General features: G+C 46.0%; 1 protein-coding gene across 2 annotated transcripts in view; it reads left to right on the top strand.

Moving 5' to 3' along the window:
* The first annotated feature begins 612 nt into the window (after positions 1-612).
* Positions 613-23,682, top strand: part of GPAM (glycerol-3-phosphate acyltransferase, mitochondrial) — a 56,262-nt gene continuing 33,192 nt past the window's right edge. Inside the window, exon 1 of one of the 2 annotated variants that reach the window (XM_081158967.1) lies at positions 613-678. The gene's annotated coding sequence lies outside the window, so the exon portion shown is untranslated. Of the gene's footprint in view, positions 679-6,546; positions 6,959-23,682 lie in introns of those variants that run through there. The other variant, XM_081158965.1, reaches the window with a different exon arrangement.

Raw genomic sequence — 23,682 nt, 5'->3', positions numbered from 1 at the left:
CAAGCAGAGCAGTCAAAATGACACTTTCAGACTCTTTGGTTTAAAGAATATTTTTAGCTGCCCATCACCCATCACTTAATTATCGTTACTAGCAACAAATCTCAGTCCAGTGGTCAAATAACACTTTTGAAAAAAAGGTTGTGTTTGGAAAGACCTGCAAATGATTGGTGAGGAGGCTATGATGCTGCTCATGTTGTCTAATCGCGATTGCAAGTGGGATGTGGTCTGTTAGCTGAACTATCCTCGGTGTGCCCCAGGCCTTTGCAGCGGAGGGGCTGGTGTCTGAGCAGGTGGCGGTCAGCAGGCAGCCTCGTGGCCAGGCAGACAAAGAGGAAAGAGGGCAGCGTGGTTGCCCAACAAGCCTTCGGAACAAATTGATCCAAGCTGTTTATATTTCCCAATTGGGCCATGGTTGGGGTGGGGGAGGAAACCTTGACCTCTGCCAGTCCACTTACAGCAGTAGGACGAGCGCCAAATGCTCAATGAGTGCCTTCAGCTCACGCATTCATTGCCTGGCTCAGTCCATCTTCTTTAGCCACGGGGAACAATCTGATGGGGGGAAACGTCACTTGAGAAGATAGTCTTGTTGGCTTCTGCTTTATGGGAGGCCAGGGGGCCAGAAGCCAAAGCCTTTGGTGATTGCAGGAGACAATTGGCTTCGTCCTCAAAGCCAGTCAGGTGAGTCACTTGAGCAAGAGAAGAACCAAAACAACTGATAGCAGGGTTCTAGGATGGAGAGGAGCCAGAGAGGAAGGGCTCTGTGGGTAGTTGGGAGGCATAGAACAGAGAAACCACTGAGCTCTGTTATGTGCCTTCATCCTTCACACTGATTTTCTTTAAGAAGTAAAAGTTTAGGTTTAATAGACCCTCCTCTACGCAGAGACCACCTTTATGGAAACACCGTGGCCATTTTCTGTAAGGGGGGTCCACAGAAGTAAAGGGGGAAGACGCTGTGTGAATTAGGAAGGACCATAGATGTTTGCACATAAAGGGATTTGGAGGTCATCTAGGCCACCAGTTGCCTTCTCTGATATGGAAACTTCCAAGAGAAGGAAAGTGCTGTCTAAGATCACAGGGGCTCAGGAAAGCAACCTGGCTTCCTTACTCCAAGCAGGTTATGCTTTCCACATCTTTCCCGCACCTCCAATGGGAAATGGCTCCCCACTCCCCTTCAACTTCTGGGTTCTGACTCCTGTGCTCCATATCTCTTCTCTGTCCCCTCCCATCCCCTGCCCATTGATGACCTACCTTTGAGGAGGAAGACCCACTTTGTTACAGAAGATCACATATCACGCGGCTAGGGTAATGTCATATAACAAGTCAAAGTGATATGAGCACATATCACTAGGTGCTCAGGCCACGTCAGCCTGTCCCCTTCCTCAGCATGTCCTTGCTTTTTGTGGAGAAAAAAAATTATCATCAGGAAGCCATTGGAAACCCAGACTTGATGCTTTGCATGTGCTAAACTACATTGCGAGCTACCTGAAGGCAAGGACCTTCCTTGGTCTCTTCTTTAAGTCCAGGGCCGAGTGTGGGATCTGGCACATAGTAGGTCCTCAATATAAACTTGTTAAAAATATAAGAGTGCCAAAAGAAAAATGGTGTGATTCTCAACATAGTCAGAGGAGGCTTCCAGAAGAGGTGGAGCCTGAGCCAGGCTCCAAAAACATGGCTGTTTGTGATTCTTTTATTTATTCATTTAATGTATTTAACAAACACCTTCTTCTGCCACTGTATATTATAGGTTAGAGAAGTTCACATATGAGAAGGGAACTGCCGTCCTGTTCTGTAAGAGATGACGCCAGGGGCTCCCACTCAGGGTCTTCCCATCCCTCACCCTTTGTTCCCTAGTACATTCTTTTTCCTTCACTTCCCCACATAGACACCCTCATAGTGAAATTAGGCTGGCTGGCTGGCACAGCTGGCTCCTTGTACCAGGCTCTGTGCTAGGCATGGAGGCGACAGAGACCCAAGGAACACTGTTCCCATCCCCAGGGAGCTCATGGTCCAGCTGAGAAGACCAAACACGCACACCCGAGGAAGCAGATAAGCGTTAAATAATGGAAAGGCAGGAATCAGCGGGGGGTGACGGCACAGTCCCAGATGGTCAGGGACAATGTGTGCTGGAGGTTCAAGGGGGGGCCTCGGGAGGAATGCTCGGGGTGCTCCCATTAGGCATCACGATGGGCCTAAGTGCTGGGAGCTCTGCGTCACTTCCCCCTCCCCCACTCCCACGTGTCGATTCCCCCCCGTTCCCTGAGTACCCACCAAGCCCTAGGCTCCAGGCCAGGTAGTGATTATGTGGGCCCCTGGCTTATGATGTTGAGGGGTCTCGTAGACTGATGGATCACTTAGAGAAGCTACTCTATAGGGGCACGTGTGGGTTTGGGTGGGACCCCTAACGGCCCGAACCCTGCTAACACTCACGGTGAGGCACACGCAATGGGCAAGGCCATTCATTTAGCTCCCACGTATCTGCTAAGCTCTGAAATTCGAATACAGGAATAGGAAGGAAGTCTTTTCATTCCATTCATTACGAAAAAAATAGAAATATAAGAGGAAATAGAATAATGGATCATGTCATGAACCGTGAATGTAGTCATCACCCAGCTTCAGCGATGATCGCCTCACGGACAGTTTTGTTCCATCTTTGGCTTACTCCGCCTCCCACTCGGGTATGGTTTCAGATCCCCGTTTATATAACGTCGGGATTCTGAAATGTCGCTGGTGAACATTTTAGCGTGTGTCTCTGAAGGATAAAGCTCCTTTTCTTTTAGAGCGTATCCACAATCGCCACTGTCACGCATTCGAACTTCCCGAGCTTCGCTCAGTTTTCTTATCTATAAAATGGGCATAACGATATCTATTCTGCAAGGTTACTTAACTACACTTTATATTAAGTGCTTAGCCCCGTAGCTAGCAGCAGCCATAGTCCCGTTACCAAGCATATGATTGACGCTAGGCATTGTGGAGGGGAGGAAAAGAACCCCAGAGCATGATTTCTGCCCCCAAACTCTTCAGTCCAATTAGAAAAACTAAGAAATGTTATTAGCTGTGTGTTTTCTGCTTTCACAGAACACTTTGCATGGGAAATGATATTTGGCATCCTACCATAAAACACTGACGATTTCATATGCTCAGAATCTACATCAAAGTAGAAATACTTACTTAAATAATTAGCCTCAATAACAAAGGGCTAAAGGGAACCTTAATTCTCAAATTGCTTAATTCTTCTTCTTTGGGGTAGAAATAAATTACTATTACCTGAATTTTTTAACACTCACATGCATGTATTCCTCTTTTCTTACGTACATCTACCCATAAACATCATGCAAACATACAAAATCCATCTCTCGTACACATGTCTTGCAGCCTTTTTATGGGCTCTTGGTTTGGAGGTGGTTGTGGCTTTTATAGGTTCCAATGACTGGCTTTTTAATTTTAATATTGTCAGCCATCAGTTCATAATATTACTAAATGATGTTATGTCTCAAGATCTGTGTTAATTCCCTCAGAGTATGCCATTTATATAAAATTCCCTGCACATATACTCATCAACAAGGAGCGTTTTTATCCCTGGTGGCGAACACAGTTTCATGCCAATGCTCTGGCCTCTTGGGGTTTATACAAGTACATACAATGAAGGAAAGGCATTTGAATTCAATAGCTTGGCCCTTCCTTTACTTTTCTGACTGCAATTTTAAAAGTTGCCTTTTTCCCTTATAAGCCATTTGGGGGGAAAGCACTTTTTACTTTCTGAATATTACCAGGCTCCAAATATTATGGATTACAGGGATCAATGCTTAAGAATTATGAGCCATGAGATGCCCGGCTGGTTCCAGACCTCGAAACTCCTGTGTCCCTGCTGTCTAGTCTGAGGTTCCCACTCCCAGGTGAGGAGCACTTTGCACTGGAATCTCTACCTCAGAGGTGAGCTGTGGCCGTGCCCATCGCCTGTGCTCACCTGGCCTGCTTGCCCTCGTCTCTCCCCATGGAGAGCGGTGCCCTCCTGCTTCCCCTCTTGGGTGCTGCTCCACCAGGGCTGAGCTCTTTAGTTGGCTGGACAGGTGACGAGAAGCTCGAGCTCTGTCACCACACTGGCCACCCCTGGCTGATGTTTTCCCCACACCTTTCCACCCAGAACATCTGTTTCTACTGTTTATCAAGTGACCTCAAGGATTTGGACGAAGCATTCCTGGGAAAGTGCCAGCCTTTCAGCTGAACTCTCCCCACGTCCTCTGTTTTCTCTCCTGCTCTTCTCTTCATGGCCTTCTTTTCTCTGCATCTTCAGACTTTCATGTTCCCTAATCCCTTCCACACCTCCCTGCTGTGTATGGCGGCTTCTTCATCCAAACCTACCCTGACCTGTGGCACCCCCTGAAAAGTTACCCTTCCTCCCAGCTGGACAACCAAGACCTTACTGCTCTCAGTTAGATGCTGGGAGGAAATCACACTGATCTAGCTGTGCTTGGGAATCACACACATCTGCCTTTGAATTGTCAGTGGCTGCTTTACTAGCTCCGTGCCTTATCTTTTCCAAAAATTTTATTTTTCAATTACAGTTTGCCTTTAATATTATCTTGTATTAGTTTCAGGTCTGCAGCATGGTGGTCAGACAATCATATGCTTTGCAAAGTGTTTCCCCTGATAGTTCTAGTACCCACCTGGCACCACACATAGTTATTACAATATTATTGACTATCTTCCCTGTGCTGTGCTCTACATCCCCAACAGCGCCACGCCTTTAGATGTTCAATCCTTCTGAACCTTACATGCAATCTTTTTTAAATGCAGGCAAAAACAACTACTTGTGGCGCTCATTGCCATTTTCTCCATAAAGAATAATAAAGCTCTTTCTTTCTTTCTTTCTTTCTTTCTTTCTTTCTTTCTTTCTTTCTTTCTTTCTTTCTTTCTTTCTTTCTTCTTTCTTTCTTTCTTTCTTTCTTTCTTTCTTTCTTTCTTTCTTTCTTTCTTTCTTTCTTTCTTTTTTTCTTTCTTTCTCTCTTTCTCTCTCTCTTTCTCTCTCTCTTTCCCTCTCTCTCTCTCTCTCTCTCTCTCTCTCTCTCTCTCTCTCTCTTTCTTTCTTTCTTTCTCTCTTTCTTCTTTTTTTCTCCCTTGAACTATGCACTTGAGAAACCAAGACTGGGTAGTAATAGTAGGATAAAGACTTGTTTTACATGTGAAGAGTCTTGGCCGGCCGACTTTTGGCAAGTTATGCAAACTTTCTTATTCCTTCTGATCTCATCTTTAGGACAGCAACAAAAAGAATACCTCCCTGTGCCTAGAGTTGGGAGGATTCCAGGAGAGGGAATGTGCGACAGGGCTTTGTGCATCGTGAAAACCTGCAAATCCCATACTCAGCGGCTGCTGTGATAATCTAACTCCTGGCTGGAGGGAAGCCCTTCAAAGGCTAGTTCTCTCACCTGCTTTGTTCCCTTCTTGCTTTCCTGCGATGGGGCTGTGGATTTGAGTATAAAAGGGAGAGGACATTTATACACAAATGTTCACAGCAGCATTATTTATAACAGCAAAAAAAGTGGAAATGATCCAAATTTCCATCAATGGATGGATGGATGAACAAACTGTGGTATATTCATTCATACAGTGGAGCATTATTCAGCAATAAAAAGGAATGAAGTGACTCTTGAAAACATTATGCTAAGTGAAAGGAGCAAGTCACAAAGGCCACATGGTACATGATTCTATTTGCATGGCATGTCTGTCTGGGACAGGCAAATCCACCAGAAACACAAAATAGATCGGTGGCTGCCTGGAGCTGGCAGAGGTGGGGGATGGTGGGGATTGGGGAATGACTGCTAATGAGAAGGGGTTTCTTTTTGGGAGTAATGAAATGTCCTCACATTGATTCTGCCCACGACTAAGTGTTATTCACATAACAAAGGGGTTCTTGTAAGTTGCTTTAAATCTTGACCTCTATACATCCAGGCCCAGTAAGGGTTTGTTTACATCTCCTCGCCTATAAGAACCTCTTAGGCACCTGGCAGAGTTCTTCCTTTTAATCCTTTAGCTATGGGGCCAAGTGAGGAAGAAGCCAAGTGACATGTTCATAGTCACAGGGCTAGAAACACACAGGGCCATTGTGCACTCCCGGACCTGTCGAGCCCCTGGAACCCATCCTTTTTGCTGTACTTCTGTGGCCTAACAGCACTGACAGCGTCGGAGGGGAGGGCGTTTGGTAAGGATGAAGAATTTAGAGAAGTTCAAAGTCACTGCCAATTAAGGACCCATAGGAAGTGTGTGTTAGGCATCTCCAACACGTGAGAGCAAGTCCCTAGGGTCTCCACAACCTTTTCAGGGTCACGGTCAATGAGCTGTACCTCTGGTCTCAAATGTGCTCTCCCCCTGGTGACCCAGCCCCCACTCAGCCCCACTCAGGCTTGGCTTCCTGGCAGCAGCAACAGCTCCGGGCAGTGCCCAATGCCGCAGCATCCTGGCTGGGAGCTGGGTCCCCGGGCCAGGCGCCCCCCCTGAGAATGAGATTCCTGAGCTCAGAGCTTCACACCCTGATAGAAAATCCCCACCAGGCACAGCCAAGAAGACACCACCAGCAGCATCATTAAATTGTAACAAGCCCTGAAACTCGCTCCAGAAGCTGGGTCTGTTTGTCCTTGCAGTCGGAAGGAAGCATGTGATTGGCTGGCCCAGCTCGGCCTAGCAGGGCCTTATCTCGGGCTGGTTATTATTTGATTAAAGAGGCTTCCTCCTGCTGGGGTGTTTCAAAACTGTGCTGGGAGAGTTTGCTGCTGCCTAGGGAATTTCTCGGAGGTTACTGCCGAGCACCCAAAGTCCTTCAGCCTCCGGCCTTACAAACAGGCACCCAGCGGAGCTTTTGATTCACTCCCACGCAGGCTGGGCTGCCTTCTCCAGGGTTTCGATCAGCTTTGCTGAGCAACTGACTGGAAATAATTCCTCAGACACCACAGAGTCAAGCATACAGGTAATAAAAAATATTTTTTTGTGGGGTGGGGGAGGACCAATTTCTTAGGATGTCATGACATTAGAAATGAGGCTAGTGTTGGGGGCCGGGGGAAGGCTGGGGCAGCAAAGTAAAAAGCAGGAGAGGGGCAGGGAACGTAGAGGAAGGGAGAGGAAGGAAAAAGAACTCGAAATCTTGGAATTCTTTAGGGAGACCAAGCCAAGACATGTGTTGTCTGCAGCTGGAAAGAGGCATGAGCTCAGATAGTGGCGTAACATTCACGCCTGCGTGCTTTTGCTCCCCTTGGAATCCTTCTCGATGTCTGGTCTCTTGGCTTCCATGTCATCCTTCCTTCTGGCTCAGAATCCCAAAGTCCTCAGAGGGCTTTGGGCACTTTATGAGAAATCCAGTGGCTTTAGCCTGAAACATCATCAAGGTTGACCTGCAAATGGGACACGGTGTTCAAAGGCTCTGCCTGGTGGCCCCAAGCCTTGTGATGTTGGCTGCAGAGAAAAAAGAAGCGGGTTGGCCACCTCGTTTGTGAGAATTCATCTCCCACTTTGAGACCCGTGTCTGGTGTGCGTTGTCGGTTACCATCACCAGCACAGTCCCAACTCAGTGGTGGTGTCCGCGTTTGGGTTGGGCCGACAGAGCCTTATGTCAAAGGACTTCCTTACGGCAGATGAAAGCTGGGACCCTGTGGTGCCAGCAGGTACCTGATCACCTAGAATGAAGGTGAGAGATGAAAGCCAGGCATTAGCCTTCACCAGTTGTTAGGCTTGGCTGGAGGTGGCCTAGGAAGGAAGGCTACGGTGCAAAAACAGTGAAAACAATTTTATTTTGACATTAAATGGAAAATGTTTTTATGGTAAATTGGTATTCTTAAAACCATTTTTCCCCCTATGCATTTCAGGTGAAGAAATAACTATGCCAACCGTACTTCCTTTCTCTGCCTCGGTTCCCAGTGTTTGCAGCCATGCTGTCTTAACCCCCTGTGTCTGTACCGGCGATCCCTGCCTCCCTAGCTGGGTGGGATGGGACCAGGGCTCTGTCGCACAGCTTCTGCACAGGACGGAGGCTTCATCTCTCTGCTGACTACATTGTGCTTCCCCGGGGAGTTTTCTCTGCTGAGGCCCCACTGGATTTCCCGAGTAATTAGTCAGCTGAGCCTACTGCTCGGGAACCACGGGGCAGGGTGTGAGCAAGGCGTTGAGGATACGGTAGTAAGTGGGCACAGATGGCCTGGGATGCTTTCAGTTCTGAGTTCTGTTCTCTCTCTCTCAGGATCTGCTTTCCCCATTGGCCTCTCTCCTCCCTTTGTAGCCAGATTTAGCCACATGTGGGTTCTCACCTGTAGCCTGAAAGGGGCTCTGAGTAAGGAATTCGTCTCAACCTTGAAGGCAGTACTTGAGGAGGCTGCATCGGCTGGAGGCTCACAGTGGATCAGGCCCTGTGCTGAGGGCTTTCCCTGGCATATTTCACTTATCTTCCTGTGAGGCAGTGTGGTTAGCATCATCTTGTGTTTTTAAAGAGCTAACTAAGGCTAAGAGAATGTAACTAATGTGCCTTTTGGTGAGTGCATGAGCTGAAATTCAATTTCCAACATGACTAGGCTCGGAGCCTACCCTTCCCAAATACCAGACCCTTAGCTTTGGACTCACTGCCTCCTGCTGATTGGTCCCCTCTAATATTTCTGCCAGGCAGATAGTCCTGATTCTTTCTTTGTCTCCTCAGTTGCTAAGTGGGAAACCCCTCACTGCTGTGTGGTCCTCAGCTTCTCATCTCTCCTTCTCATCTTTCCGGTCTAGCAACTGGCTTGGCAAGACCAGGCACCTGCCTGGGGACCCCAGCTCTGAGCTGCTCTCAGTCCTAGAGTGGCCCCTCCATTCCTTCTTTCTCAGGGTATGATCTTGAGGTATCTGGTCCTGGAGCATCACTGCCAGAAAAGTCTAATCCAAGGCCCTCAGCTTAAGGGAATCGATTCCTCAAGTCTGATGGTCTTTGTTTGAAGAGCTATACAGCATGGGGGAAAGGGTCATTCAGATCCACCGGTGAATTTTGCTTTTTCCACTTGTTATTTAAACTGTCTAAGCTCCACTTTCCTCCTCTGTAAAATGGGCATGATACTTCTCTCATGAGGTAATTTTGAAACTAGAGAGTCTGAATTTAATAAATCTCGCTGTGTGCCTACTGTGTGTGAGGCACTGGGATGTAGTGAGAGATGAGGCAGAGAAAGCTCCCTGCGCTAGTAGAATGAGTAGAATGGGGGTGGGGGGTGACAGCATTTAAAAAAATCACACAAATTAATAGGTCATCCTCATTTGTGATGGGAAAAAGGACCTAACTGAGATGGGGAGCTAGTCAAGAAAGGCCTCTTGGATGAATCAACAACTTGTAAGCACCTAATATGCCACCTTGACCAGAACGTAGCGGGTGCTCAGTACCTACAACCCCGGCGAAGCGCCTGCAGCTCCCTGGGACTCAGAGTCTGTGGGTATAAGGTGAGGGGGCTGGAATGAATGATTCCTAGGACTGAGTTGCTCTTCTCTGGCATTTATGACTCTCTTCACTCACAAGATAGAGCCAAATTAAACAAGGGCCTTCTGACTCCCTGTCCAGAGCTCTTCCTCCCCAGTTGTCCCCGTTGATGGAAAGAGGCTGGTTCCAAACTCAATGAGGGCAAGAGGAAGAAGTGGCCATTCTGTCTCCTAGAACCCCCTTCTCCCAGCACCTCCTTCCTACACTTCCGCAGGGCCCAGCAGCCTCACTCCCCTGGGGTGGCTCCTCTCAAATGCAAACCCCGAAGCCTGGGACTGGGGGCAGGGAACAGGTTCGCTGTGTCCTTCCCCCACAAGTGTATCCATTTCTAGGATGATTAACCTCTGGGGAAATATTCAGTCGTGAAATTCCAAAAATAGGCAGGCTGGGTGGGGGGAGCAGGAAGCTGAGGGTTTGGGGATGAGCCCATTGTCTTCCTTGGCTGCTCATGAATGTTCCCAAGGCCGCCTCCTCCCCACCCACTCGGCCTCTCACCAGGAGCACCATGTTCCCTTTGCGTCGCACACAGTGTCTTTTGTGAGCTCTCTGGCCAGGGCTTTGGTGACAACTCTTGTGAAGTGCCTGTTAGCATTTTCCCCAGGCAAAGCCAGAAGCTCTGAGAGGGGGTGAGGCCAAGCCTGAAGAGAATGAAGAACGGCAACGGCCACTCGAAGGAATGGTGATGTCAGCACCTCCAATGCTCCCTGACCTCGCCCTGTGAGCGACCCTGTCCCCTGGACTTCCATCTTCATCTTTCCACCTTCTCGCCCCTACCTGGGGCTCACTCTGGCCTTAGGTGTCCTTTAGCCCATCCCCACCTATTGCTTGCTGGCCAGAGTGCTTAGTAGAACCTCCCAAGGGCGTCAGTGTTTTAGCCAGGGATCCATCATGAGGGGAAGACGGGCAGTAACATTTATACTTTCATGCACACATCTGTCTTCACACGAACTCAGGATTTGAAAACCACTGTTTGGTGGGAGAACCATAGAGGATTGCATATTGAGAAGGGAACGGAGATTCCATGCAATAAAAAATACATTAGACCAAGAGCATTTCCAAAGAGACTTTGAATAGCAAGTTGTAACCCAAGGCAAATCTCTCCAACAGTTCATAAGAAGAAAAATGACAGGACATTTGCAATGGGAACCCCACCCTTGCCATTTAGTTCCCAGAGCCCTCAGTCTTGCTAATCCCACCAATGTGGAGCTGGTTGAGCAGCATTTCAGGCATATTATGGGGCTGCCAGTTGCATGCTGAGCCAGTGCTAATGAAAACACTCCATCATCACTCCTGGGCTTTCAAGAGCATGGGGGGCAGGAGCTGTCTCCCTGCCTGTCCTCCCCATCTCAGTGCACTTGCTTAGTGAGATTTGCACTTGGCTTCTACCCAGTGCTGCTGGGTCTAGTGGGAAGTTTAGCTGAGGCTGGCCTGTGTATTAGGCTTCAACATCCTGCCAGAAACCAGGTTGGCTAAAAAACCACCCAACATGAGCCTTGAAGGAAAGCAACATCCATTTCCCTGCAGGCGGGACTTTCTCTGTAGAGAAGGGGTGGTTGCCGTGGAACTTAACCCCAGGGCTGCTGCTAACACTGTGGATGATTTTTTGTTTGTTTGTTTGTTTTTCTGAGTCAATTCCAAAAAGTGCCTATGAGGAACAAGGGCTTGGGAAAATTGAAAACCTTGAGACTGAGAGCTCTTTTCAGAGTTGGCAATGGGAAAACCAAGGGGATCAATCAGCAGGCAGGCAGGAGGCTGGCTGCTCCCCGCCCCAGCCCTGCTCCTGCCCAGACAGCTCTGAGAACCACGGGAGAGGAGCTGAGTCTTTGCCCAGCAGTCCCCTGGCACACCCCTGGGGCAGCAGCAGATCCAACCCCCATCGTGCCCTCCTTGAGGCACATTTTAATTATCTTGTGGGATGATGCTCAGGGTGAGTCTGCCAGGTCGGATGGAGTTGGGGCCCCCACCACTACACCAGCCAGAAATGGTACGCATGATTAGGTAATAGAAAATGTGCCCTCTACTCCTCAGATTTTATGGGTTCGTGAAGCAGCACTGTGTGTCCCTGGTGCTTTGCCATTGCTCCCTCGAATGGCTGCTAATTACACCACCATCCCATCCCTGCCCCACATCTAATGGGCTCCATGACTCAGGGCAACAAGGGGCTACTCTCAAGGAACTCAAAGCCCAGTGGAAGAGATGGGTAATTAAACAAGCTACTCAGTGTAGCATTACAGTGTGGAAAGTGCCACCACAGAGCAAAGAGGTTTATTCTCAGGGCAACCCCTGTACCCCCAGTTCCATGCCCTTCCCCTTCCCTGTCCTTGCCCTGGAATACCTTCTGGGTCTCAAACCTAATTCTTTTCCAGGAGACTCCAGTGGCTACTCACAGTACCCACCTTCCAGACTGCAGATGGCTGCTAGTCTATGATAGTTTTTCCAATCTAGGGGGATGTAAGAACTAAGGAAAAGTAGCAAAGTCTTGATTATAGCTATGTGTATGCAATTTGAAGAACTTCCTTTTGTCCCGAGAGTCTGTCCTTCCCTCTTCCTGAAATGTTAAAGCATTCTTTCTCTTATCAAATAATGGTGTTTTTAGATTGTCCATTGATGTATAGTATAAGTTCAGTATGATGGCTGGGCAGAATTAAAGAGTTAGCATCCCTTAGTTTTCTGCACTGTGATAGCTCAAAGCTTGGGAAGCATTGCCCAGCAAGCTGCTTGTCACCAAGGTTAACACCCATGTCCAAGCCCAAGTGGGAGCCCCTGAGGTGTCTCTCTGAGTGTCTGATTTCCCAGTGTGCAACAGAGTGGCAGAGCTGCTATATTCAAATTCTACTCACTTCCCCAAGACACTCAGCCGGCTGTGGCAGCCAGCTCCTTAAATAGACATTAGTGTTCTTGGCGTCCCAGGCTCCTGTATGTTTAATGCCTTGGGTGTCCGATTTCTGGGCCAAACTCATGAAAAGCTAAAGGGGAATTATCCATCTCAGAAAGCAGTTGCAATGGAAATAAAAGCCATTAGTACTCAGTGTTATCAGGATGTTTAATTTTTCATTGAAATTTCAAGATAAAAGTCAATCTTCAGAGTTGTGTTAACCCAGATCTCCAGCTTCCACTTCGATGCAGCAGAGAGACTGCTGGACAAGATGCCCGGCCCTGGTCTAGGGTAGTCTTTTAGGGACCCTCCATCCACCTGCTTAGGTTAAGGGATTTTGGGGTCAAATGGTCAGCTATAATTCAATGAAGTCCCATATTGCATCTGATTATCTGTCATTTTAGATATGGTCCAGGAAGCTTAATGGATGAGAGAAAAAATGCCCATCAGGCAGGCCAAATCCCAATAATACAACTGGGAAAGTTCAAATTCTTGGGGTGCAGCTGGGTGTTTCTGTGTTGAAAGTTCTTTAAGCGGCTTGTGCCAGGCTTAGCTATTAGCTGTACGGGGGTTTGCTTTCCCATTTTGCAATGTTAGTTTTGCTCTGCAGCGGAGGTTGCAAAGGAGACCCCCGTGTTGGAGCTGAGAGCTACTTGAGGTCAAGGGTACATCCGGTTCTCCTTCTGCCCATCTCCTCCCTGGAACCCAGCACATCTCTTGGCACATAGGAAGCCAGAAAGTTGTCATTGATGAAAAGGATCATGCAAGTAACTCATCTGTTTTGGAAAGAATCGGTTGCTAGCCATTTCTACCTTGACTTAATATGACCACATGATCATTAATATGTTTAACTTGCCTACTTAATTATTAAAAGAAGAGTCTTTCTTCGACTTGATAAGCACTCAGTCCCAAAGCTGGTCTCCTTGTTTTCTAGAACCTCCCCTGACTGATCGAGATGACAGAGACTGAGGAACAACAGCTTGGTCCACTTGAATTTACCTAATTATGCTCAGCTTGCCTGGACTGTTATTGCCAACACAGCATTTTCCTCTGAACCCATCTCTCTCGTAGCAGGCAGCCCTCGGGCTGGTCAGCAGCTTGAGGTCTGATAAGAACATTGTAGAAGGTTTCAGGGGATATTTCTCAACACAACTTTGCCATCAACCAGTTGTATGGGCCTGGGCAAGTCTCTTTATCTCTCTGGGTCATGGTTGCCTGCCTCATCTGTAAGACATGTTGGATTATATCAGAATTTCTCAGCCTCAGCACTATTAAAGTTATGGGTCATTTTTTATGCGGAGCTGTCCTGTGCCTTGTAGGATGTTTAGCAGCATCCTGGCCTCTACTCATTAGATGCCAGCAGTACCCCTCCCGTCTTTTGTGACAACTATAGATATCTTCAGACATTTCCAAGGGTCCTCTGTGGAGCAAACTCATCCCTGGTTGAGAATTATTGGATCAGATGATATCAACCCCACTTTGAGAAACCACATTATTTATTAACCGTTAAGTCATCCTATTTTATTGCACTCCTACAATATGCTAGGCACTGTATTAGGTTTAGCAGTATAAATATATATATATAATTTTTTACAAATAATTCAATTGGGAAAATGCCATTTGCATCCTGGAAATCTGAATTAGATCAAGTCTGGTTAGATTCTTACTAGCCTCATCTGTAAAATGTCAGCATTACCTATTGTTGATAGGACCCAATACTCAGTGTATATAAAAGCACCTAGATCATAATAGACACTCAATATTAAACTCGTTCCCTTTTTTTCTCCCCCATCCCTGAGAAAATCAGTTCTGTGAAAAACATTAACTTTATCAGCCTTGCTCTGCTATCTCTAGGAATCTACCTTATCCCAACACCTCTCCAAACCCCTCTCTGATCAGGCCAGCACTGACATGCTTGAAGGGATTGCCTCTCCCTAGCAAAGAAACAGATTTTCCAATAATCACAGATTTGCAGACACCATTGTTTCAGGTTTACTTGTGCACAAAAATGACAACAAGGAGGAATCAAGACTGAGGGAACCCCTACTGGGTGAGTTATGGGCACTGCTCCTCCAGGGGCATGGATTGTGCAAGGGTTCGATTACCTTTCTTGGGTCCTCAAGGGGAAAGACCCTGTGTTGGATGTCCATGGCAACTCCTGCACCATCTCTTCCAGTTTTTGCTAAAACTGGATTTTACAAGTGCATAGTCCAAGGGCATAAATGGGCCTAGGAGAAGGTTCAGGAGCCTGACTTAAGTTTAATCTTTGTCACTTGCTCAAATATTTAGGGCCCGTGTTTAGAAAATTGCATACAAATTGAGGAAAATGTGCCTATTGGGTTAAGAACCATGAGCTGTTTCCAGAGGGACTCTTTCTTCAGGGTAGGAGAGAAATGAATGTTTTATCTAATGTGTTTCTAGTGACCTAGGAGAGAAAAACAATGCCGAGAGGCGGCCTTACCCCCACAAGGCTCCAGCCCACAGCAGCCTGTTGCTTGTGCACAGACAAGCACAACAGACACCATCGCCTTTGTCCCTTGTCTCCCCCCTTCTAAAGTTCAGCCTTTGCCTCCCACCCCAAACCCAAGGGCCTAGGAGTTGACCTTTCGCTTTGGTTGTGATATTCAGTGCCCAGAGCCACTCTGAATGACTGAGCAATGGAACCTAATCATGGTCGCCTTCCCAGTGAGGCTGCAGAGATTTCTCCACCCTGCGGATTCGTATCTTGTCTTTCACCTCCTGCCAATAACTCATACGTTTTGCTTGAGAAGGAAAGATAAATTTTGAGGCTCAAAGTTTGAAAGAGGAAGATTTGAAACAGTCAGAGTGACTTGATGAACTTTGTCCCTTAATAATGACCTCTTGGGGCCTGCTTGGGATGGAAGGCTGTGTGGATCTGATTAGGTGTTGGTGTGTGAAATCCTGTGTAATTACAATATGAATGGAATTTTGGTTAAAATGAAACACCTTATTTCAATTAAACTCTACTGTAGTCTTAACTGACAGTTATAATCCAGTGGAGAAGCTGAATCAGTAGAGTCATAATTCCTACCAGCAACTTATTGCTGATTTTGCCTTTTTTAGCTTAGCTTAGTTTATCCACCTGATGTCCTTCTTATATGGGGAGGGCTCATCATGCACTGAGCACACATTTTAATGCTTTTCTTTTACTCCCCTTCTCCTTTTCTCGTTTTTTAAAAATCCCTTTTAGCACAACCTATAGAATAATGACATAAAGGAGGAATCTGCAAATTATGGCCCCTGGGCCAAATCCTGCCCACCACATGTTTTGTAAATAAAGTTTTATTGGCATGCAGCCATAGCCATGTATTAATGTTTTGTCTATGGTTGCTTTCATAGCCCACAGAGTTAGGTGGTTGCTACATGTAGAGTCATATGGCCTGCAAAGTCTTAACATATTTACTCTTTGGTCCTTTCTAGAAAAAGTGTGCTGCCTCCTGACTTCGAGCATGAGTGTTGAAGTCGAGCATGCCTGGGTTCAAGTCAGGTCCTGGTTACTTGCTAGCTTAGTTTATCCACCTGATGTCCTTCTTATATGGAGAGGGCTCATCATGCACTGAGCAAGCTGGCTTTGACATTGGGAGAGCTGCATAACCTCTCTGCAACCTAATCTGTACCATGGGGATAAGCGATAAATACCTACCCTGGAGGGTCGCTGTGAGAATTCAATGAGATAGTATTTATAAAAACCTACAACTCTGTGCTAGGCACAGAATAAGTGCTCGAGAAATAGTAGCTATTATGATGATCATTCATTCCTTTAGCCAGCAAATGTACATCAGGTGCTTTTTCTGTGGTAAGCCTGGGGCCTATAGCAGGGGTCAGGACATAGGAGGTGCCTACTCTCATGGGGCTCACATTCTAATGGGGAGTATCAACAATGTGAAGACAACAAATCAGCAGATTATTTCAGATAGTGATAAGCACCATAAATAAAATTTTGTAGAAGGATATGGAAGAGAGTGACAACGCAGGGGACAGAAAGTTGCTAACAGAGCTAAGATGGGAGCTAAGAGTGAGACAGCCATGCAGATACCTAGAGAAGGGCCGTTCCTAGCAGAGAGGACAGTAAGAACAGAGGCTCTGCACCTGGGATGAACTTGAGATGGTCCAAGAACAGAGAGATGACCTTGGAGATGGAGGCGGAGCGAGGGAGGGGACATGGGAGAGGCTGAGCGAGTAGAGGCGAGCGTGGGTAAGGGTAGGTCAACCCTTGCAGACCCCAAGACGATGTTTGGCTCTTAGAGGCAGGGGTACAATCTGAGAGCATAATGAGGCAGAAATGGAAGTGGGCCTGTGGCCTCATTCTATGACCTTCATTGTAAATACATGACTCTTCCTCCTTGGTCTCTGGTACTGGTGACTGTTGGAAACAGGTGATGAGAGGGGACCTGGTGAGCCCTAGTCAGTTGACAGCTTTTGGTTGCAGCAGGCCCATCACACCACCTGGCTGGATGCAGCCACCTCACTTGGGCTTTTCTCCTCACAGTACCCCTGACTCACCCCAAAGATCTAGCTGATGTCATTACTTCTCTGAAATCACTCCTTATCAGGAGCCTTTAATGCTTCCCCAGGTGGAGCACTTACGGTGAAAACCAGTTAATGTGATCTTAAAACCCTCCAATAAATGTTCAGCAACATAAGACCACCAGATAATCATTTTGTCCCTAGGGTCACTCAGAATTCACAGCTCAGTTCCCATAATTAACATTTCTTTTGTGTCTGAATCCTTGAACAGGCGTGAAGAGCCCCAGTGATAATAATTTACCTGTTTGAGGTTTAAAAGGAAGCTTTAGATACAATCAGCTACTCAAACTGCCTCCAGAGTTGCTATAATAACGGCCATACAGTCCTCCCAGTTTCAAAGCGCTGCTGCATACTTGGCTCGCTCGAAGGTAAAAGTACACCTTTAGTTTACCCACCTTTATCCATTTCAAATGACTCCTCCTCCTCATATTCTCTTCATTTTCCCCCTCCTGCATCATCATCAAAGTCTTTACTGGAAAGTACTTAGCTGGTTTAGAGTAATTAATCCTTCCTTTACAATGTGCAAATATGTGTTGCTTTCTCGTCTTGCAGAAATTGTGAAAAAACAAGATCCAGTTTGGCTATCTTCCAAGTCATGTTCTCAAACTATAAGTCTTAATCTGGGGTCCATGAATGACCTCAGAGGGCATTATGAACCCCCTGAAATTGAATGTAAACTTTTACATGCACTTCCCCCCCAAGGAGAGAGTCTAGAGTTTCATCAGATTCTCTGACTCCAAAAAGTTAGGAGGTACTCCTTAAAAGATTTTCATGACTAAATAAAAGAACAGATGCTCCTTGACAAACGATGGGGCTGTTACACTCTGATAAACCTACGATTAGGTAGAAATTGCATTTAATACACGGAACCTACTGAGCGTCATGGTTTACCCTAGCCTACCTTCAACCTGTTTAGGAGACAATACCCCCAGAACGCTGGCAACACAGTACACGGCAGAGTAGTGGTTGTTTACCCTGGTGAGCTCCCGGTTGGGAGCCGTGCCTTCCTGCCACTGCACAGCAGCGTGAGAGACTATCACACCTCATCCATGAGCCTGGGAAAAGATCACAATTCAACATGTAAGCATGGTTTCAGCTGAGTGCATATTGCTTGCACAAGCACCATAAAGTAAAAAAAACTGTGAGTTGAACCATCATAAGTCTGGGACCATCTGTACAGTCAGCAAAAGATAACTGTCTGCAAATTTGTAATTTGGAAAGGAAAACTTGTAGGGGTTGGATCTGGGGAAGCCTGTGATTCTCAAACAACACATGTATTGATTCTGCTCTGTGAAAACAAGAGGGATTGGTAGCTGGATCAAATAAAGCCTTCCTTTCTGAGGACTGGACGTTTCCCCAGGAACTCTTATGATAACTGCAAACATTACATAGTGCCCGCCATGGGCCAGGTACTGTCCCAGCGCCTAACGTAGTTTAACCCCGAATCCTCACAACAACCCTATAAAGTAGGTATTATTATTATTAGCTTTGTTTTACAGATGAGGAAAATGGGGCGCAGAGAGATTAAAACCATAGATTAAGTTTACAAGCAATATTCCAAGACCCTTCGTGGCTCTGGATAGTGTAGTTTGTCGAGCTATAATGAATGGTTCAGAATAATTACCATTCTGGACATGTCTGTGTGACGGCCATGATTACGACAGGGTGGCCTAATTAACGACAGGATTCCTACATGTGCTGCCTCTGGTTTTGTAAATAGAAGCAGATTGCAGGTCACACTGAGAGGAGGCTATTCTGCCTCAGTATAATTTGGCTGAGTCACTGTGGTTAATGAAATGGGGTTACTGACCAAGTAGGTGATTTTATTATTCTAACTCTTATCACCATTAAAAAATTCACACTGTGCATAAAGCATGTTGTAACCCTGCGGAGTTTAACTAAACCTTATCTCTGGGAAGTTAGAATGGATTCAGTCCAAGACTTGACCAACTGATGGGACTTGAGATATAATCCATCTTCTACCTCAATTATATTTACTCAATAGTTAACGAGCAGGTGACCTAGAAATCTACATGGACTGTTCTCTAAAAGCACAATTTATAAAATAGCCTAGAGAAATGCTGATATTATGGATAGTAAGGTTTATGTGATCCCATCTGTACCTACAGTGGTGACTAGGAATTTTACAATTCATGTGTATGTGTTAAATTTACATATGAGTTCCAGTGACTTGCGGGAGTAAAGTAGGAACCCTGGACCAGAACTGAGAGCCTCTGGAAAAAGTAACTAAAATTTGATAACGGGGGCAGGTGCTTTGCCATCTAAGCAGAAGTGAATGTGCAACAGGAATGAGTGACTGTAAGTCACCGTGAGTGAAAGGTCAGGCTCCACGGCCCGCCCGATGGGCTGTACAGCCGAGCAGGGTAGAGGAGTAGCTTGCGTGCTGTGCCTCTGGGTTATGGAAACCTAGTACCCGATCTCTCATTTTCATGTGGGAGGCCCTCATTGCAAGAAACTGCAAGTGTCTTCTGGGGTAATATGATGACTGTCAGAGTTTGGTTAAAACCACAGTCAATTGGATTCTGCTTATTCAGGGTTTGCTTTATACCAGGTAACTTAGACAACTGGAAACTGGGTGGGATAACACTCTTTACTTTGTTAACCTCTTCTTCGGGGGAATCTGCAAGTTATAGCTAAATACAGTTATAAGGAATATGTTTAAAACATCCAAGGGAATAAGTTTCCCAAAAGAAAATTGTAGAGCTTCTATGTCCCCAATAATGCTAATTTTAAAAAAAGTATTCTGAAAAATAGTCTTAGCTGAACTTAGATTGACCTTCCTCCCAATTAGACTTAATAAGTGAGGTTCTAGCTTCCTTTAAACTCATTAGAAAAATAACCTAAGTGCAAAGCAGTTCTGCTTCTTGTCTATTTCGTCAAATAATTATTTTTGAAAATAAAAGCTGATTGTGAGGGAGGGAAAATAAAAGTGAGTCTGTCTCTGCCCTGGCCGGTGTGGCTCAGCTGGTTGGAGGAATGGCCCGTCCCAGTCACACCGAGGCCGTGGGTTCGATCCCAGATCGAGGTGGGTGCTAGAGGCAGTTGATCTGTTTCTTTCTCATATTTATGTCTCTCTCTCTAAAATCAATATAAACATCCTCAGGTGAGGATGAAAAGAAAGAGTCTGCCTCCAGCTATGTCCAGCTTTCCTGTTCAAGTGCTTTCAGATTCCCTCCTTCAAATGCACTGGGCATTGTAGGTTTGCCTCCCAGCCTCTGCTCTGCCTTGTTCTCAACAGAGGCATTCAGTCCCACAGTGGGCCACCAGCCCTGTGTTGCTGGTCGCCACTGGAGTCCTGGGCTCCTATTGTCCCTTGTAGTTATTTATGTGGCCCCCTCTACTCCGGCCCAGGGAGTAGCCCGGGGAGGAATGAGAAACCGGTTTCTGCCTCTCTGTCCAGCTTGCATGCATGGCTTCCCTAAGGCCTACAGCGTCCTGAGCACCCAAAGCCCTGTTTCATGTATTCCACTTTTCATACTTCTATTCCTAGAGCTCACCTGGTCAGGACCGTTGTAATAGCCATTTACAGTCTCCTTTTGAAATAGCTAGCTAATCATGTCTTGTCTTTAGACATTCAGCAAATAGCTCATGAGCATCTGTTTTGAGCAAAGCACTGTGAGGTGTTAGAACAGAGGAAGGGAATAGGAAAAGGCGAGAATGACATTTAAGAGAGAGAGGTAGATACTACATGATAATTCTACAATTAAGTATTCAGTTATACTTGTGATAAGATCCCATGGGGGCGAAGCATATGACAAGGGGCTGATTTAGTCTGAGGGTCAATAAAGGTTTTTATGAGGAGGTGACAACTACAAAGCAGAAGGAGGGGTTGTGTGGGCAACCATAGCCAGCAGAAGCAGCAATTTGTGCAAGGGAAGCCCAGAAACAGTCTTCTTTGAGGAACTGAAAGCAAGCCAGGGTGGCCAAAGTAGAGAAAGAAGGGACAGTAGGAGGAGATGAGGGTGGTGAAGTTCGCCAAGGACAGCCAGGCATTAGATGCCAGGATAAAGACTTCAGTCTTTGTCCTGATTACTGTAAGGGGTAATGGAAAGGACTGGAATCAGTTGGTGTGGGGCTCAGGGAGAGAAACATGGGGGTGTCTGACATAGTGTTGTATTTTCAAATCTTCGTTCTGACCAACATGTGGGATGCTTGGGAGGGTGGTGGGTGGGAAGCAGACCAGAGAATTCCAGGTGGCAGGTTGTTATGCCTCCCAGGTAAGGTGGTGATGGCCTGGATTAGGACAGTGTCAAGTAGAGAAGGAGATAAAAAAGATGATGGATTTAAAGCTATTAGGAAGGTAAACTTGCCCGGCCGGGTGTGGCTCAGCGGTTGAGAGTCAACCTAGGATCCAGGTGATCTGGGTTCTATTCCCAGTCAGGGCACATGCCCGGGTTGCAGGCTGCAGCCGATCAATGACTCTCTCATCATTGATGTCTCTCTCTCTCTCTCTCTCCTTTCCTCTCTCTGAAATCAATAAAGATATATTTAAAAAATAAATAAATAAACTTGCTAGAAGTTAGTGTTGGATTGGGTGTGGGAAGAAGTTAAGAATGACTCCTAGGTTCCTGGTCTGCTAAGGAGAAAGGATGGAGTGAAAAATGAAAGAGGGCTTTGAATCAGTGAAATATGCCAAGAAAAACTACAAAATAGGTGGGAAAAAAACCCCCAGGAGGGCATGAGATTGTGAAAGCTGAGAAAAGACCTTGCTCCTTAACGCCAAGACCTTGAACTTGCTCAACAAGCCATCAGCACCCAGTAATCTGATACTAGGTTACATAACAGTAGGAAGGTTCTGGATAAGACCAGGCACGCATGATCTAGTCCACACAAGTCAGGATCCCTCTTCCAGAGACAAGATGCTTCACTTCCAGCCAGCATCTCAGCTCCACAAAACATCTTGCACAGTATCTTCCAAGAACCAACAGTGATTTTCAGGGAAGTGGTCTAAAAGACATGTTGTCTTCAGAGATGCAATTCTGGGCGTGACAAAGATAAACTTCTATGAAGTCCTGTAGGGTAGTCTGGCCTGTTAGACTTAACTAAATCTCTTCATGCCAGAGTGGGATTTTAGATTTATCCAGCCCAACCAGAAGGTCCATTGAGGTTGTCGTGAGTCATTGGGGTTGTTCATAAATATTTAGTTATCCTGTTTGCAGCATATGGTAGGATTACACTTCATCCACTTGCTTTATATGACACTTTAGCTAATGAAATGGGCACAGAAGTGATGTATGGGTTAAGAGCCAGTGTGTGGCTCACTGTGCTTTCTGTTCCCAGCCTCAGCTATCAAGGAAGCCTGGATCACAAGGGATCCCCCCTGTGACCTTTATGAGCAGAGAGCCTAATAACCTGCAATTTATTTGCGCCACAGACAAGAAATAAACTGTTGTCTTAAGATAGTGTGGTATTTCTTACTGTGTCATAACTTAGCCCATCCTGATAAACACTCCTCCCAGAATAAAGTAACTTCACGGGTTCATATGAGTGTCAAAGATTTTAGGACAAGTTCTTTACCAAAATTCAAGCTTGAAGGCATAGGATCGTGCTTTTGTCCTCAGAGTCTCTGCAAGAAGAGACTAACACTTATAATAGCTACCATTTAATAAATCTTATCATGTGGCAGGCACTATGCTAATTATTTTTATGCCTTATTCCATCTTACCTCAAAATAATGCAATAAGTGGATACCAGTTTTTTTAAAAGACCGATTTTCTACATCTCTACTTAATATGCTCAATCTTTCCTCTACTTTCTTGGGCATAGAGAACATAATAATTGTTTTTTAATGTCCTTGTTTACTACTTCTATTGTTTCTGCAACTCTCGATTGATATTTCTCATTATGGGTCATTCTTTCCTGCTTCTTTTTTGCATGCCTAATAATTTTTGATTGGGTGTTAGGCATTGTGAGTTCCACCTTGTTAGGTGCTGGATATTTTTGATTTCCTGTAAGTATTCTTGTCCTTTGTTTTGGGACACTCTGTTCTTGGAGAGGGTTTGAACCTTTTGGGGCTGGCTTTTAGGTGTTAGGTAGGACCAGAGCAGCATTTCCTCTAGGGTTAATTTTATCCCACTTCTGAGGCAAGATCTTTTGAGTAATGAATTATGAGATTCTCCAGCCAGGGTACCAGGATCAAGGCCTATTCCTTGTTCTATACTTTTTACTCTGGCTTGTGGGAACAGGAATTCCCTATCTATTGCAAGCTCTGGTATTTCTTCTCTCTCTCTGTATGGGTGGTTCTTTCCCTGGCCTTGGGTACCTTCCTCACATTCATGAGCTAATCCACTGAAGACTAGAGCAAGACCTGCAGGTTTCCAGAGCTCCCTCTTTCTCTGTATAGCTCTTCTCTCCGGTACTCTACCCCCAGCTTCATCTGCTTTGGCTTTCTTGGTCTTCTACTTCTACCTTCTCAACTCAGGGAATCTGCCTAGTTCTTGTTGGATTCCCCCTCTCAATATGGTAGCCTGGCAACTCTCTCTCGACAGTAAACTGAACCAATCATGATGCTCACCTCACATCTTTCTTTTCCCTTATGGACAAGTGTCCTGGGCTGCTGCCGTTTTATTTATTTTGCCTGGTTTTAGTTGTTTTAGCTGGAGAGTAAATTCAGTCCTTGTTGCTCCATCTGGGCTGGCTGGATTGGATTACTTTAAGTTACTATGGTTCTGTTGACGAAAGAGTGCCAAGGGTGTCACTTGTTTCCAAAACAATTATTAGGTAACCTGAAGATGTGCAAACCACGCAGTCTTCTGCAAGTACA

Source organism: Miniopterus schreibersii, assembly GCF_964146895.1.
Source record: "Miniopterus schreibersii genome assembly, chromosome: 14".
In the NCBI taxonomy this organism is placed as follows: domain Eukaryota; kingdom Metazoa; phylum Chordata; class Mammalia; order Chiroptera; family Miniopteridae; genus Miniopterus; species Miniopterus schreibersii.
The sequence above is the reverse complement of the archived record's forward strand: the minus strand, read 5'-3'. Positions and strand labels throughout refer to the sequence as shown.